Genomic DNA, 16,193 nt, shown 5'->3' on the forward strand with positions numbered 1-16,193 from the left:
CCTGGTCTCTCCTGCTTGCTGTTCATTTCAACAAAGATAAGTTCTGGCCTTGATTTTTGCTGTCCACATGCTGTGGGCCTTATTGTTCAGTTCTTTTCCATGTTTTTGTCTTGTCCAGCTTGGTCTGTATAAGGATTTGTTTAGCCAAGCTGGTATCTCTGGAGATTCAGATATACCCTCCATATCTTTAGCTAGATGTGGAGTTTTGGTATTTTCTGTGGTGGATATTTTCTAGTGTTTTAATACTGACCGCATAGTACTCTGTCCTATCCTTTCTATTTAGCTAGAAGTGGCCTCCTTTGCTAAATTCTGTTTTCAGTCTGTGTATGTTATTTCCCTCTCCTCTCACAGTCAATATTTGTGGGGGGCTGTCTGTCCTTTGGGGATTTTCTCTGAGGCAAGATAGTTTTCCCTTTTCTATCTCTAGGGGTAATTAGTCCTCTGGCTGTGTTGAGATGTCCAGGGAGTGTTAGGTACATTCCACGGCTACTTCTAGTTGCGGTGTTAAGTTCAGGGTCTGCGGTCAGTACAGGTACCACCTTCTCCAGAGTACGTCTCATGCTGCTCTTAGGCCACCAGATCATAACAGAGACCCTGATTCCAGAGATGTATCACTTCCTGGTCTGCTTGCTGCAGTTTTGGTCAAATCAATGTTCTATCCGAGATTAACCAGTTCTCTAAATGGTGAACTCTGTACACCGCTGATTGACAGATTTCTTTGTAAACTGTGCATAGGCAGAAAGCTGCCAAACAATGATGGCTAATTAGTCCTCCATTGTCTCCTGCTGATAAAACAGTGATCTTATTAAAAATACACAGATGACACATCAATGGAATCAGGGTCTCTATCCCTACATTATGCTGCGTTCAAGATGAGGTGGCAAAAAATATGCTGACAGGTTTTCTTCAATATTTGTCTTCACTGGAATTAATGGACCTAGACTAACCCTGATAAACTGCCCCATAGCATTATCCCTCCTCCACCAAACATTATAGTTGACATATTGCAGTCAGACAGGTAAAATTCACCAAACCTACAATCTGGGAAAAAGATATCAGTGAACTAAAGCTCAAGAAATTTCTGAGGGACACGGCTGATTTCGAAGCAGACAAAATATTTAGATGGCAACTCCCAAAGAAAAAATCTAACTCAGACAGTTTTAAAGATTCAAATTTGAGACGTGAGCAGAGATCTTATGCCGAAAGCAGCACCTCATGTAGTGAAGCTGAAAGTAGTGAGGAGAGTCGCATGCAAACCAGGGCAGGTAATCGTGAAAACAAAAAATACCCTGATATTTTTCATCATAAAAAGGCGAATAGGAAATTCATGGAGAAACCAAAGGTAATTAACTTGTCAAACCATACTTTGAGTGATTCTCAATTGAAACTATTGGAAAAAGGCCTTAATTTCTCCCCCTCCTCACATTTAGACACTTTCCAGGTAGTGAAGGACCTTCACCTTTTTGCCAGGAAGGTCATCCTACAGAAATTACACTACAAAAATGATGGTGCTTCAGATGGCTTTACTGAAGCTGAAAGAGAGACCTTGAAGGACTTAGAAGATCTCTTGGATGAGAACAAAACATTGGAAGAGGGTAAGTTCCCTACTCATTTGATTAGCAAATCACGTAAGTTCCCAAGTCTGAGCACTTGCTCAGCCGTGGAAATTTTTACTAAACTGGTGACTGAGGAGGTGGAAAACTTACCCCGGGTTCCTGAGTGGGTCTCAAATTTGAACGGTAAAGATAAAAAAGCACTAGTAGAATTACAATCTTTGGATGATATAGTAATCAAAAAAGCAGACAAAGGGGGAAATACGGTAATTTGGCCATGTGTTCTATATGAAAGACAGGTGACAAAAATCTTGAATCACGACCAGTGTTATAGGAAATTGCCGTTTAACCCCCTACCTGAATATCAGCAAAACTTGATTGATATACTTGAAACAGCATATGAGGATGGTATTATCCCTAAAAAAGTGGTAGATGAAACAAAAAAACTACAACCAAAACTCGCAACTTTTTATATTTTACCGAAGCTGCACAAGGATCCAATAGATCCTCCTGGGAGGCCTATAGTGTCGGCTATGGGAGGCCTATGTGAAAATATTTGTGCAATAATTGATTATTATTTGCAGCCTTTTGTGCTTTCCCTACCCTCTTACATCAAAGATACGACTAGTATGCTGAGAAGACTAGACTCACTGCAGTTGGAGGAGGGGGCAATTTTTGTTACTGCAGATGTAGAAGCCTTATATTCATCCATAAGGCATGAGGATGGTGTGTCGGCAGTCGCTCATTTCCTCTATGAGAGTAATTTGGACCCCCCTCTAATAGAATTTATACTGATACTCCTCAGGTTTGTATTAGAGCATAATGTCTTTATATTCAACAATGAGATCTTTTTACAGGAACAAGGTACAGCGATGGGGGCCTCTTGTGCCCCCTCGTATGCAAACCTTTTCATGGGATATTGGGAGAGGAGGATCTTCCAGGAAGAGGCTGTCGTCGGTAGTGACTCCATCCATGGGTGGAGTCGCTACATAGACGACATAATCTTCATATGGGAAGGCTCGGTTGAAAATTTATTTTCTCTCATGAAGAGGCTGAACCAAAATGAGTTCAATATCAAACTCACATTTAATTATGGAAGGAAAGTGGAATTCCTGGACCTCAAAATTGAGGCTTTGGCGGATGGAAATGTAATCACGGACGTTTTCAGAAAAGAAACAGCGACTAATAGTCTGCTGCACGCGGCCTCAGCACATCATAGGTCTACAATAAAAGGTATTCCAACTGGCCAATTCATGAGATTAAAAAGGATATGTACTACGGAAGAGGACTTTATGCGGCAAGCTTCAGATTTGGCCCATAGGCTATCTGACCGAGGGTACAGTAAGAGGATTATAAAAAGAGGGTTCAAAAAGGCAATTGGATATTCTAGAGAGGAACTGCTATACAAGCAAAAAACAATCCAAAAGGAGACCTCTAACTATGTAAGATTTATTACCGCAAATAATAAACAATGGCCTAATCTAGTGTTAATATTTGAAAAACATTGGGCTATTCTACAATCTGACCCAATTTTGAGGAGGATTTTACCGAAACGACCACTACTAACCCCCAGGCGATCTAAAAACTTAGGCGATTTTTTGGTACACAGTCATTACCTCAAACAAACTGGAGAGAAGATGGAATCAAAACTCCAGGGATTTTTTCCATGTAATGACTGCAGAGCATGTAATAACCACTTTAAGAGTACCTGTTTTCATAATCACAATAATACAAGAACTTTTAAGATCTGGAAAAAACTTACCTGTTCTTCAAAGGGGGTTGTATATCATGCTTCTTGCCCCTGCAAAAAGATTTATATAGGCCTTACTACCCGTGAACTCAGGATTAGAACCAGAGAACACGTTAGAGATATAGAGAAGGCATCAGCAGTAGAGGATATTGCCTCCTTGAAAACGCTACCAAGGCATTTTAAGTCCTTTCATCAATGTGACCCATCCGGCTTGAGAATTCAAGCCATTGATCAGGTCCATTTGGGACCAAGAGGAGGGAATTTAAGTAAAATCCTTGCTCAGAAAGAGAGTAAATGGATTTACCTCTTGGGCACTATGGCCCCAGATGGCCTGAATGAAAACTTGGGGTTCATGGCATTTTTGTGAAAAAATTAAAATAAATATTGCAGGTGAGAAATCTTATAATATAAAATAAGGTATAAGAATATTAGAAAGACTATCTCCCATTTTCCTGTTGTTTCTTTTCTTTTATATGGTTTTAATATATGTGTCTGTGCGTTAGTATTTTAATTGATTGTGTTTGTAATATATATATTTTTTAGAGAGCGAGAATCTTCTATTTGGAGCACTTGTTCAGCGTGGGATGATGAGCTTGGGATGGTCCTTTTACTGAATATCTGGAAAAATCGAATTATCTACCCTGGAAAAGATTCCATCTTGGGAAAGCTATACAACTCTGGGATGATGAAGCCGTTTTAAATATGTTTACAAGATATGAGTCTTTATTAGTATTGTTACATCACGTTCATTTAATTGTTCATGTTTAATAATGCACACAACTGTGTTTTGAGGCATGGTTATTTGTCTTACTTTCTGTTAAAATAATTTTGTTATCACAGTATAATATTTACTTTTTATGATAATGAACTGTCTGATTATAATAACAGTCACTGTATACAACATAAATTTGAGTCAGGCACATTTTCTTTATATGTGCCTGTATATATTATTTAGATTTTTTCTTACCCCACTTCTAATATTTTCTTTATTGCACAGTTTTATTTCCTTTTACACTTGATATTCATTAATCCAGTTGGCGCGTCATCTCTACGAGTGCTTCCCCCATTCTTTCCTTTCTTTTCTTATTGACGTTTTCCTCAGCTCTTTTGGCATACGGCTAGCGCATGCGCAGTTTGGGGCGACTCCGTGACTTCCTACCCCGCCTTTCTCTGGATGCAGTGCGTGTCACGCCTGCGTTCCAGGCGTGCGGCAAGGGAAGTCACCCTTTAGGAGTAACAGTCCGAAAAACGACGCATGCGCAATTGAACGCCGTTAATGCCGACTTTTGAATCAGCTGTTGATATGTGCCCTATGTGGACTTATAAACGCGGTCTGGTGAACACATGTATACGCCCCTATTGAGGAAGCCAACATGGCGAAACGGCGCTGTCGGGGTCACTAATGGTCTTTCTTAATGTAAGTAGCGAGATTCACAGGCGGAGGTTATGGTCACTTTTACGGCATTGTTATTTTTCAGCTCTATTTGCTTTTATGGAGGCTCTGCTATACATCTACATGCATCCATCGATATGCACTGTTTATACAAGCATGGAGCACTTTATGTAGTGCCGGTTAGCCTATTTGTTGGAGATTATTGATAGGTGCATTGTTATATAGCACTAAGCATACTATTGTTTGAACAGCATAGAGCACTCTATATAGTGCCAGTTTATTATCTACTGTTTTTTGCTATAAAATGTATCGGAGCACCTTATATAGTACTTTCTGAATTTTCTATTGGAGTTTTCTATTAGTGCATTGCCATCCAGTACTGAGTACAGTATTTTTTGTACAGCACTGAGCACTTTATTTAGTGCCTACCTATTTTTTGGAGTTTGGCATAAGTGCATTGCTATCTAGCACTGAGCACATAATTTTTTGCACAGCACAGAGCACTTTTATATAGTGCCTACCTTCTTGCTGTCTTATTTATGCATGAGACGAACTCTATTAGAAACAGCAACAGAGCTTGATTGAAAACAATATATGTTTGAAATATACCTTTATACAGTGACACACCAATATGTATTGTTTTGTATCCGCGGGTCTTAGAATGTTTTGACCCTTACAATGATATGACCATTAGTTATTTCATATTCCAGAAATTTCCTTGCTTTGTTTATGTGAGTTTTTATGTATTGTTATTGTTAATAAAAATATATTTATTTTATTTATATCTGTCTTAGCCTCGGTAATTCATCAGTTATTTTCTGATGATGATGAATTAAATATAGTGATTGGAGGTGACTATTTCGCTATTGGACCACTCCTCTCTTTTGGTAATGTATAAAATTGCTGTTCTGTTGTTTAACAGAGTTTTCGTGATGTCTAAAATGGACCTAAGGGCCAGGGAAACTACCTGGCGGACAAAAGTATCGGATTTGTTTAAGCAAGGGGTTTCGGTGGGATCACAGGAATTTACGGTAGAACATAGAAACCTCTCCCTGCAATATAAAAATGCCATTCACAAGAAAACAAGATTATGGTGGAATAGGGCCACCTTGGAGAACTATATAGCACAAAATATCATTCCTAGAGGACTTAGAGTGCAAGTTTACCCTTCCTTTGAATTGGAAGATGCTGATTTAATCCAGAGGTGGAAAAAGGCAGCTATTACATGCTCAATTGAGTTCATTAAAATTATAATTGACAAAAATACAAATAGCATGAATACTCTGGATATGGAAATCGAGGAACTGCATAAAACTCTCAAGAGGCAACTAGCCGCTGATAAAATGGAGAATTTCATTACAACTCTGGAAAAAGACATAGATAAATGGGAAAAAGATATCAGTGAACTAAAGCTCAAGAAATTTCTGAGGGACACGGCTGATTTCGAAGCAGACAAAATATTTAGATGGCAACTCCCAAAGAAAAAATCTAACTCAGACAGTTTTAAAGATTCAAATTTGAGACGTGAGCAGAGATCTTATGCCGAAAGCAGCACCTCATGTAGTGAAGCTGAAAGTAGTGAGGAGAGTCGCATGCAAACCAGGGCAGGTAATCGTGAAAACAAAAAATACCCTGATATTTTTCATCATAAAAAGGCGAATAGGAAATTCATGGAGAAACCAAAGGTAATTAACTTGTCAAACCATACTTTGAGTGATTCTCAATTGAAACTATTGGAAAAAGGCCTTAATTTCTCCCCCTCCTCACATTTAGACACTTTCCAGGTAGTGAAGGACCTTCACCTTTTTGCCAGGAAGGTCATCCTACAGAAATTACACTACAAAAATGATGGTGCTTCAGATGGCTTTACTGAAGCTGAAAGAGAGACCTTGAAGGACTTAGAAGATCTCTTGGATGAGAACAAAACATTGGAAGAGGGTAAGTTCCCTACTCATTTGATTAGCAAATCACGTAAGTTCCCAAGTCTGAGCACTTGCTCAGCCGTGGAAATTTTTACTAAACTGGTGACTGAGGAGGTGGAAAACTTACCCCGGGTTCCTGAGTGGGTCTCAAATTTGAACGGTAAAGATAAAAAAGCACTAGTAGAATTACAATCTTTGGATGATATAGTAATCAAAAAAGCAGACAAAGGGGGAAATACGGTAATTTGGCCATGTGTTCTATATGAAAGACAGGTGACAAAAATCTTGAATCACGACCAGTGTTATAGGAAATTGCCGTTTAACCCCCTACCTGAATATCAGCAAAACTTGATTGATATACTTGAAACAGCATATGAGGATGGTATTATCCCTAAAAAAGTGGTAGATGAAACAAAAAAACTACAACCAAAACTCGCAACTTTTTATATTTTACCGAAGCTGCACAAGGATCCAATAGATCCTCCTGGGAGGCCTATAGTGTCGGCTATGGGAGGCCTATGTGAAAATATTTGTGCAATAATTGATTATTATTTGCAGCCTTTTGTGCTTTCCCTACCCTCTTACATCAAAGATACGACTAGTATGCTGAGAAGACTAGACTCACTGCAGTTGGAGGAGGGGGCAATTTTTGTTACTGCAGATGTAGAAGCCTTATATTCATCCATAAGGCATGAGGATGGTGTGTCGGCAGTCGCTCATTTCCTCTATGAGAGTAATTTGGACCCCCCTCTAATAGAATTTATACTGATACTCCTCAGGTTTGTATTAGAGCATAATGTCTTTATATTCAACAATGAGATCTTTTTACAGGAACAAGGTACAGCGATGGGGGCCTCTTGTGCCCCCTCGTATGCAAACCTTTTCATGGGATATTGGGAGAGGAGGATCTTCCAGGAAGAGGCTGTCGTCGGTAGTGACTCCATCCATGGGTGGAGTCGCTACATAGACGACATAATCTTCATATGGGAAGGCTCGGTTGAAAATTTATTTTCTCTCATGAAGAGGCTGAACCAAAATGAGTTCAATATCAAACTCACATTTAATTATGGAAGGAAAGTGGAATTCCTGGACCTCAAAATTGAGGCTTTGGCGGATGGAAATGTAATCACGGACGTTTTCAGAAAAGAAACAGCGACTAATAGTCTGCTGCACGCGGCCTCAGCACATCATAGGTCTACAATAAAAGGTATTCCAACTGGCCAATTCATGAGATTAAAAAGGATATGTACTACGGAAGAGGACTTTATGCGGCAAGCTTCAGATTTGGCCCATAGGCTATCTGACCGAGGGTACAGTAAGAGGATTATAAAAAGAGGGTTCAAAAAGGCAATTGGATATTCTAGAGAGGAACTGCTATACAAGCAAAAAACAATCCAAAAGGAGACCTCTAACTATGTAAGATTTATTACCGCAAATAATAAACAATGGCCTAATCTAGTGTTAATATTTGAAAAACATTGGGCTATTCTACAATCTGACCCAATTTTGAGGAGGATTTTACCGAAACGACCACTACTAACCCCCAGGCGATCTAAAAACTTAGGCGATTTTTTGGTACACAGTCATTACCTCAAACAAACTGGAGAGAAGATGGAATCAAAACTCCAGGGATTTTTTCCATGTAATGACTGCAGAGCATGTAATAACCACTTTAAGAGTACCTGTTTTCATAATCACAATAATACAAGAACTTTTAAGATCTGGAAAAAACTTACCTGTTCTTCAAAGGGGGTTGTATATCATGCTTCTTGCCCCTGCAAAAAGATTTATATAGGCCTTACTACCCGTGAACTCAGGATTAGAACCAGAGAACACGTTAGAGATATAGAGAAGGCATCAGCAGTAGAGGATATTGCCTCCTTGAAAACGCTACCAAGGCATTTTAAGTCCTTTCATCAATGTGACCCATCCGGCTTGAGAATTCAAGCCATTGATCAGGTCCATTTGGGACCAAGAGGAGGGAATTTAAGTAAAATCCTTGCTCAGAAAGAGAGTAAATGGATTTACCTCTTGGGCACTATGGCCCCAGATGGCCTGAATGAAAACTTGGGGTTCATGGCATTTTTGTGAAAAAATTAAAATAAATATTGCAGGTGAGAAATCTTATAATATAAAATAAGGTATAAGAATATTAGAAAGACTATCTCCCATTTTCCTGTTGTTTCTTTTCTTTTATATGGTTTTAATATATGTGTCTGTGCGTTAGTATTTTAATTGATTGTGTTTGTAATATATATATTTTTTAGAGAGCGAGAATCTTCTATTTGGAGCACTTGTTCAGCGTGGGATGATGAGCTTGGGATGGTCCTTTTACTGAATATCTGGAAAAATCGAATTATCTACCCTGGAAAAGATTCCATCTTGGGAAAGCTATACAACTCTGGGATGATGAAGCCGTTTTAAATATGTTTACAAGATATGAGTCTTTATTAGTATTGTTACATCACGTTCATTTAATTGTTCATGTTTAATAATGCACACAACTGTGTTTTGAGGCATGGTTATTTGTCTTACTTTCTGTTAAAATAATTTTGTTATCACAGTATAATATTTACTTTTTATGATAATGAACTGTCTGATTATAATAACAGTCACTGTATACAACATAAATTTGAGTCAGGCACATTTTCTTTATATGTGCCTGTATATATTATTTAGATTTTTTCTTACCCCACTTCTAATATTTTCTTTATTGCACAGTTTTATTTCCTTTTACACTTGATATTCATTAATCCAGTTGGCGCGTCATCTCTACGAGTGCTTCCCCCATTCTTTCCTTTCTTTTCTTATTGACGTTTTCCTCAGCTCTTTTGGCATACGGCTAGCGCATGCGCAGTTTGGGGCGACTCCGTGACTTCCTACCCCGCCTTTCTCTGGATGCAGTGCGTGTCACGCCTGCGTTCCAGGCGTGCGGCAAGGGAAGTCACCCTTTAGGAGTAACAGTCCGAAAAACGACGCATGCGCAATTGAACGCCGTTAATGCCGACTTTTGAATCAGCTGTTGATATGTGCCCTATGTGGACTTATAAACGCGGTCTGGTGAAAACATGTATACGCCCCTATTGAGGAAGCCAACATGGCGAAACGGCGCTGTCGGGGTCACTAATGGTCTTTCTTAATGTAAGTAGCGAGATTCACAGGCGGAGGTTATGGTCACTTTTACGGCATTGTTATTTTTCAGCTCTATTTGCTTTTATGGAGGCTCTGCTATACATCTACATGCATCCATCGATATGCACTGTTTATACAAGCATGGAGCACTTTATGTAGTGCCGGTTAGCCTATTTGTTGGAGATTATTGATAGGTGCATTGTTATATAGCACTAAGCATACTATTGTTTGAACAGCATAGAGCACTCTATATAGTGCCAGTTTATTATCTACTGTTTTTTGCTATAAAATGTATCGGAGCACCTTATATAGTACTTTCTGAATTTTCTATTGGAGTTTTCTATTAGTGCATTGCCATCCAGTACTGAGTACAGTATTTTTTGTACAGCACTGAGCACTTTATTTAGTGCCTACCTATTTTTTGGAGTTTGGCATAAGTGCATTGCTATCTAGCACTGAGCACATAATTTTTTGCACAGCACAGAGCACTTTTATATAGTGCCTACCTTCTTGCTGTCTTATTTATGCATGAGACGAACTCTATTAGAAACAGCAACAGAGCTTGATTGAAAACAATATATGTTTGAAATATACCTTTATACAGTGACACACCAATATGTATTGTTTTGTATCCGCGGGTCTTAGAATGTTTTGACCCTTACAATGATATGACCATTAGTTATTTCATATTCCAGAAATTTCCTTGCTTTGTTTATGTGAGTTTTTATGTATTGTTATTGTTAATAAAAATATATTTATTTTATTTATATCTGTCTTAGCCTCGGTAATTCATCAGTTATTTTCTGATGATGATGAATTAAATATAGTGATTGGAGGTGACTATTTCGCTATTGGACCACTCCTCTCTTTTGGTAATGTATAAAATTGCTGTTCTGTTGTTTAACAGAGTTTTCGTGATGTCTAAAATGGACCTAAGGGCCAGGGAAACTACCTGGCGGACAAAAGTATCGGATTTGTTTAAGCAAGGGGTTTCGGTGGGATCACAGGAATTTACGGTAGAACATAGAAACCTCTCCCTGCAATATAAAAATGCCATTCACAAGAAAACAAGATTATGGTGGAATAGGGCCACCTTGGAGAACTATATAGCACAAAATATCATTCCTAGAGGACTTAGAGTGCAAGTTTACCCTTCCTTTGAATTGGAAGATGCTGATTTAATCCAGAGGTGGAAAAAGGCAGCTATTACATGCTCAATTGAGTTCATTAAAATTATAATTGACAAAAATACAAATAGCATGAATACTCTGGATATGGAAATCGAGGAACTGCATAAAACTCTCAAGAGGCAACTAGCCGCTGATAAAATGGAGAATTTCATTACAACTCTGGAAAAAGACATAGATAAATGGGAAAAAGATATCAGTGAACTAAAGCTCAAGAAATTTCTGAGGGACACGGCTGATTTCGAAGCAGACAAAATATTTAGATGGCAACTCCCAAAGAAAAAATCTAACTCAGACAGTTTTAAAGATTCAAATTTGAGACGTGAGCAGAGATCTTATGCCGAAAGCAGCACCTCATGTAGTGAAGCTGAAAGTAGTGAGGAGAGTCGCATGCAAACCAGGGCAGGTAATCGTGAAAACAAAAAATACCCTGATATTTTTCATCATAAAAAGGCGAATAGGAAATTCATGGAGAAACCAAAGGTAATTAACTTGTCAAACCATACTTTGAGTGATTCTCAATTGAAACTATTGGAAAAAGGCCTTAATTTCTCCCCCTCCTCACATTTAGACACTTTCCAGGTAGTGAAGGACCTTCACCTTTTTGCCAGGAAGGTCATCCTACAGAAATTACACTACAAAAATGATGGTGCTTCAGATGGCTTTACTGAAGCTGAAAGAGAGACCTTGAAGGACTTAGAAGATCTCTTGGATGAGAACAAAACATTGGAAGAGGGTAAGTTCCCTACTCATTTGATTAGCAAATCACGTAAGTTCCCAAGTCTGAGCACTTGCTCAGCCGTGGAAATTTTTACTAAACTGGTGACTGAGGAGGTGGAAAACTTACCCCGGGTTCCTGAGTGGGTCTCAAATTTGAACGGTAAAGATAAAAAAGCACTAGTAGAATTACAATCTTTGGATGATATAGTAATCAAAAAAGCAGACAAAGGGGGAAATACGGTAATTTGGCCATGTGTTCTATATGAAAGACAGGTGACAAAAATCTTGAATCACGACCAGTGTTATAGGAAATTGCCGTTTAACCCCCTACCTGAATATCAGCAAAACTTGATTGATATACTTGAAACAGCATATGAGGATGGTATTATCCCTAAAAAAGTGGTAGATGAAACAAAAAAACTACAACCAAAACTCGCAACTTTTTATATTTTACCGAAGCTGCACAAGGATCCAATAGATCCTCCTGGGAGGCCTATAGTGTCGGCTATGGGAGGCCTATGTGAAAATATTTGTGCAATAATTGATTATTATTTGCAGCCTTTTGTGCTTTCCCTACCCTCTTACATCAAAGATACGACTAGTATGCTGAGAAGACTAGACTCACTGCAGTTGGAGGAGGGGGCAATTTTTGTTACTGCAGATGTAGAAGCCTTATATTCATCCATAAGGCATGAGGATGGTGTGTCGGCAGTCGCTCATTTCCTCTATGAGAGTAATTTGGACCCCCCTCTAATAGAATTTATACTGATACTCCTCAGGTTTGTATTAGAGCATAATGTCTTTATATTCAACAATGAGATCTTTTTACAGGAACAAGGTACAGCGATGGGGGCCTCTTGTGCCCCCTCGTATGCAAACCTTTTCATGGGATATTGGGAGAGGAGGATCTTCCAGGAAGAGGCTGTCGTCGGTAGTGACTCCATCCATGGGTGGAGTCGCTACATAGACGACATAATCTTCATATGGGAAGGCTCGGTTGAAAATTTATTTTCTCTCATGAAGAGGCTGAACCAAAATGAGTTCAATATCAAACTCACATTTAATTATGGAAGGAAAGTGGAATTCCTGGACCTCAAAATTGAGGCTTTGGCGGATGGAAATGTAATCACGGACGTTTTCAGAAAAGAAACAGCGACTAATAGTCTGCTGCACGCGGCCTCAGCACATCATAGGTCTACAATAAAAGGTATTCCAACTGGCCAATTCATGAGATTAAAAAGGATATGTACTACGGAAGAGGACTTTATGCGGCAAGCTTCAGATTTGGCCCATAGGCTATCTGACCGAGGGTACAGTAAGAGGATTATAAAAAGAGGGTTCAAAAAGGCAATTGGATATTCTAGAGAGGAACTGCTATACAAGCAAAAAACAATCCAAAAGGAGACCTCTAACTATGTAAGATTTATTACCGCAAATAATAAACAATGGCCTAATCTAGTGTTAATATTTGAAAAACATTGGGCTATTCTACAATCTGACCCAATTTTGAGGAGGATTTTACCGAAACGACCACTACTAACCCCCAGGCGATCTAAAAACTTAGGCGATTTTTTGGTACACAGTCATTACCTCAAACAAACTGGAGAGAAGATGGAATCAAAACTCCAGGGATTTTTTCCATGTAATGACTGCAGAGCATGTAATAACCACTTTAAGAGTACCTGTTTTCATAATCACAATAATACAAGAACTTTTAAGATCTGGAAAAAACTTACCTGTTCTTCAAAGGGGGTTGTATATCATGCTTCTTGCCCCTGCAAAAAGATTTATATAGGCCTTACTACCCGTGAACTCAGGATTAGAACCAGAGAACACGTTAGAGATATAGAGAAGGCATCAGCAGTAGAGGATATTGCCTCCTTGAAAACGCTACCAAGGCATTTTAAGTCCTTTCATCAATGTGACCCATCCGGCTTGAGAATTCAAGCCATTGATCAGGTCCATTTGGGACCAAGAGGAGGGAATTTAAGTAAAATCCTTGCTCAGAAAGAGAGTAAATGGATTTACCTCTTGGGCACTATGGCCCCAGATGGCCTGAATGAAAACTTGGGGTTCATGGCATTTTTGTGAAAAAATTAAAATAAATATTGCAGGTGAGAAATCTTATAATATAAAATAAGGTATAAGAATATTAGAAAGACTATCTCCCATTTTCCTGTTGTTTCTTTTCTTTTATATGGTTTTAATATATGTGTCTGTGCGTTAGTATTTTAATTGATTGTGTTTGTAATATATATATTTTTTAGAGAGCGAGAATCTTCTATTTGGAGCACTTGTTCAGCGTGGGATGATGAGCTTGGGATGGTCCTTTTACTGAATATCTGGAAAAATCGAATTATCTACCCTGGAAAAGATTCCATCTTGGGAAAGCTATACAACTCTGGGATGATGAAGCCGTTTTAAATATGTTTACAAGATATGAGTCTTTATTAGTATTGTTACATCACGTTCATTTAATTGTTCATGTTTAATAATGCACACAACTGTGTTTTGAGGCATGGTTATTTGTCTTACTTTCTGTTAAAATAATTTTGTTATCACAGTATAATATTTACTTTTTATGATAATGAACTGTCTGATTATAATAACAGTCACTGTATACAACATAAATTTGAGTCAGGCACATTTTCTTTATATGTGCCTGTATATATTATTTAGATTTTTTCTTACCCCACTTCTAATATTTTCTTTATTGCACAGTTTTATTTCCTTTTACACTTGATATTCATTAATCCAGTTGGCGCGTCATCTCTACGAGTGCTTCCCCCATTCTTTCCTTTCTTTTCTTATTGACGTTTTCCTCAGCTCTTTTGGCATACGGCTAGCGCATGCGCAGTTTGGGGCGACTCCGTGACTTCCTACCCCGCCTTTCTCTGGATGCAGTGCGTGTCACGCCTGCGTTCCAGGCGTGCGGCAAGGGAAGTCACCCTTTAGGAGTAACAGTCCGAAAAACGACGCATGCGCAATTGAACGCCGTTAATGCCGACTTTTGAATCAGCTGTTGATATGTGCCCTATGTGGACTTATAAACGCGGTCTGGTGAACACATGTATACGCCCCTATTGAGGAAGCCAACATGGCGAAACGGCGCTGTCGGGGTCACTAATGGTCTTTCTTAATGTAAGTAGCGAGATTCACAGGCGGAGGTTATGGTCACTTTTACGGCATTGTTATTTTTCAGCTCTATTTGCTTTTATGGAGGCTCTGCTATACATCTACATGCATCCATCGATATGCACTGTTTATACAAGCATGGAGCACTTTATGTAGTGCCGGTTAGCCTATTTGTTGGAGATTATTGATAGGTGCATTGTTATATAGCACTAAGCATACTATTGTTTGAACAGCATAGAGCACTCTATATAGTGCCAGTTTATTATCTACTGTTTTTTGCTATAAAATGTATCGGAGCACCTTATATAGTACTTTCTGAATTTTCTATTGGAGTTTTCTATTAGTGCATTGCCATCCAGTACTGAGTACAGTATTTTTTGTACAGCACTGAGCACTTTATTTAGTGCCTACCTATTTTTTGGAGTTTGGCATAAGTGCATTGCTATCTAGCACTGAGCACATAATTTTTTGCACAGCACAGAGCACTTTTATATAGTGCCTACCTTCTTGCTGTCTTATTTATGCATGAGACGAACTCTATTAGAAACAGCAACAGAGCTTGATTGAAAACAATATATGTTTGAAATATACCTTTATACAGTGACACACCAATATGTATTGTTTTGTATCCGCGGGTCTTAGAATGTTTTGACCCTTACAATGATATGACCATTAGTTATTTCATATTCCAGAAATTTCCTTGCTTTGTTTATGTGAGTTTTTATGTATTGTTATTGTTAATAAAAATATATTTATTTTATTTATATCTGTCTTAGCCTCGGTAATTCATCAGTTATTTTCTGATGATGATGAATTAAATATAGTGATTGGAGGTGACTATTTCGCTATTGGACCACTCCTCTCTTTTGGTAATGTATTAAGAGTAAGGAGTTGAACTGTTGCCCCTATGGCTCTTTGTAACCTCAGTAACTTGCGAGATCATCCGCACTGTGTTTTGTCCAATTCAGGCTTTTTCTGTCTGTCTTAGATTTCAAATAGAAATTCACAAGGTGATAACCTAATGTGCGGTACAAGCATGGTTTCAGAGAAAGACACGAAAAGTAATTTGTGTTGTTGGTAATTGAAAGCCCTAATTGACAACCAATCAGTTTGCCCAAATCTCACAGTCCTAAAACAATAAAAAGTTTAATACGCGGTAGGTAGATACTGAAATGTAATCGTCTGTTGGACCACCTATATATTACACCCACAGGAGCATTTAAGACATACCCTTTTAAATTCATAGTCATTAATATGGGTTTGGTCACCCTTTTTCAGCTTAAACATCTTCCATTCTTCTGGGAAGGCTTAAGATTTTGAATAGTGTGCATGGGAATTTTCACTCATTCATCCAGAATAGATGTGTGATGTCAGACACTGATGTTGGACGACAATCTCTAT

General features: G+C 38.5%; 3 long non-coding RNA genes across 3 annotated transcripts; all 3 read left to right on the top strand.

Annotated features, from left to right (window-relative positions):
• Positions 1-1,271: 1,271 nt before the first annotated feature.
• Positions 1,272-3,958, top strand: LOC143809162 (uncharacterized). Its single transcript, XR_013222109.1, has 3 exons — positions 1,272-1,342; positions 1,431-1,595; positions 3,847-3,958. It is a non-coding gene; the product is annotated as an uncharacterized LOC143809162 (long non-coding RNA).
• Positions 3,959-6,310: 2,352 nt separating this feature from the next.
• LOC143809163 (uncharacterized) lies at positions 6,311-8,997 on the top strand. Its single transcript, XR_013222110.1, has 3 exons — positions 6,311-6,381; positions 6,470-6,634; positions 8,886-8,997. It is a non-coding gene; the product is annotated as an uncharacterized LOC143809163 (long non-coding RNA).
• Positions 8,998-11,349: 2,352 nt separating this feature from the next.
• On the top strand, positions 11,350-14,036 carry LOC143809164 (uncharacterized). Its single transcript, XR_013222111.1, has 3 exons — positions 11,350-11,420; positions 11,509-11,673; positions 13,925-14,036. It is a non-coding gene; the product is annotated as an uncharacterized LOC143809164 (long non-coding RNA).
• Positions 14,037-16,193: the final 2,157 nt, after the last annotated feature.

Source organism: Ranitomeya variabilis, chromosome 2, assembly GCF_051348905.1.
Source record: "Ranitomeya variabilis isolate aRanVar5 chromosome 2, aRanVar5.hap1, whole genome shotgun sequence".
In the NCBI taxonomy this organism is placed as follows: domain Eukaryota; kingdom Metazoa; phylum Chordata; class Amphibia; order Anura; family Dendrobatidae; genus Ranitomeya; species Ranitomeya variabilis.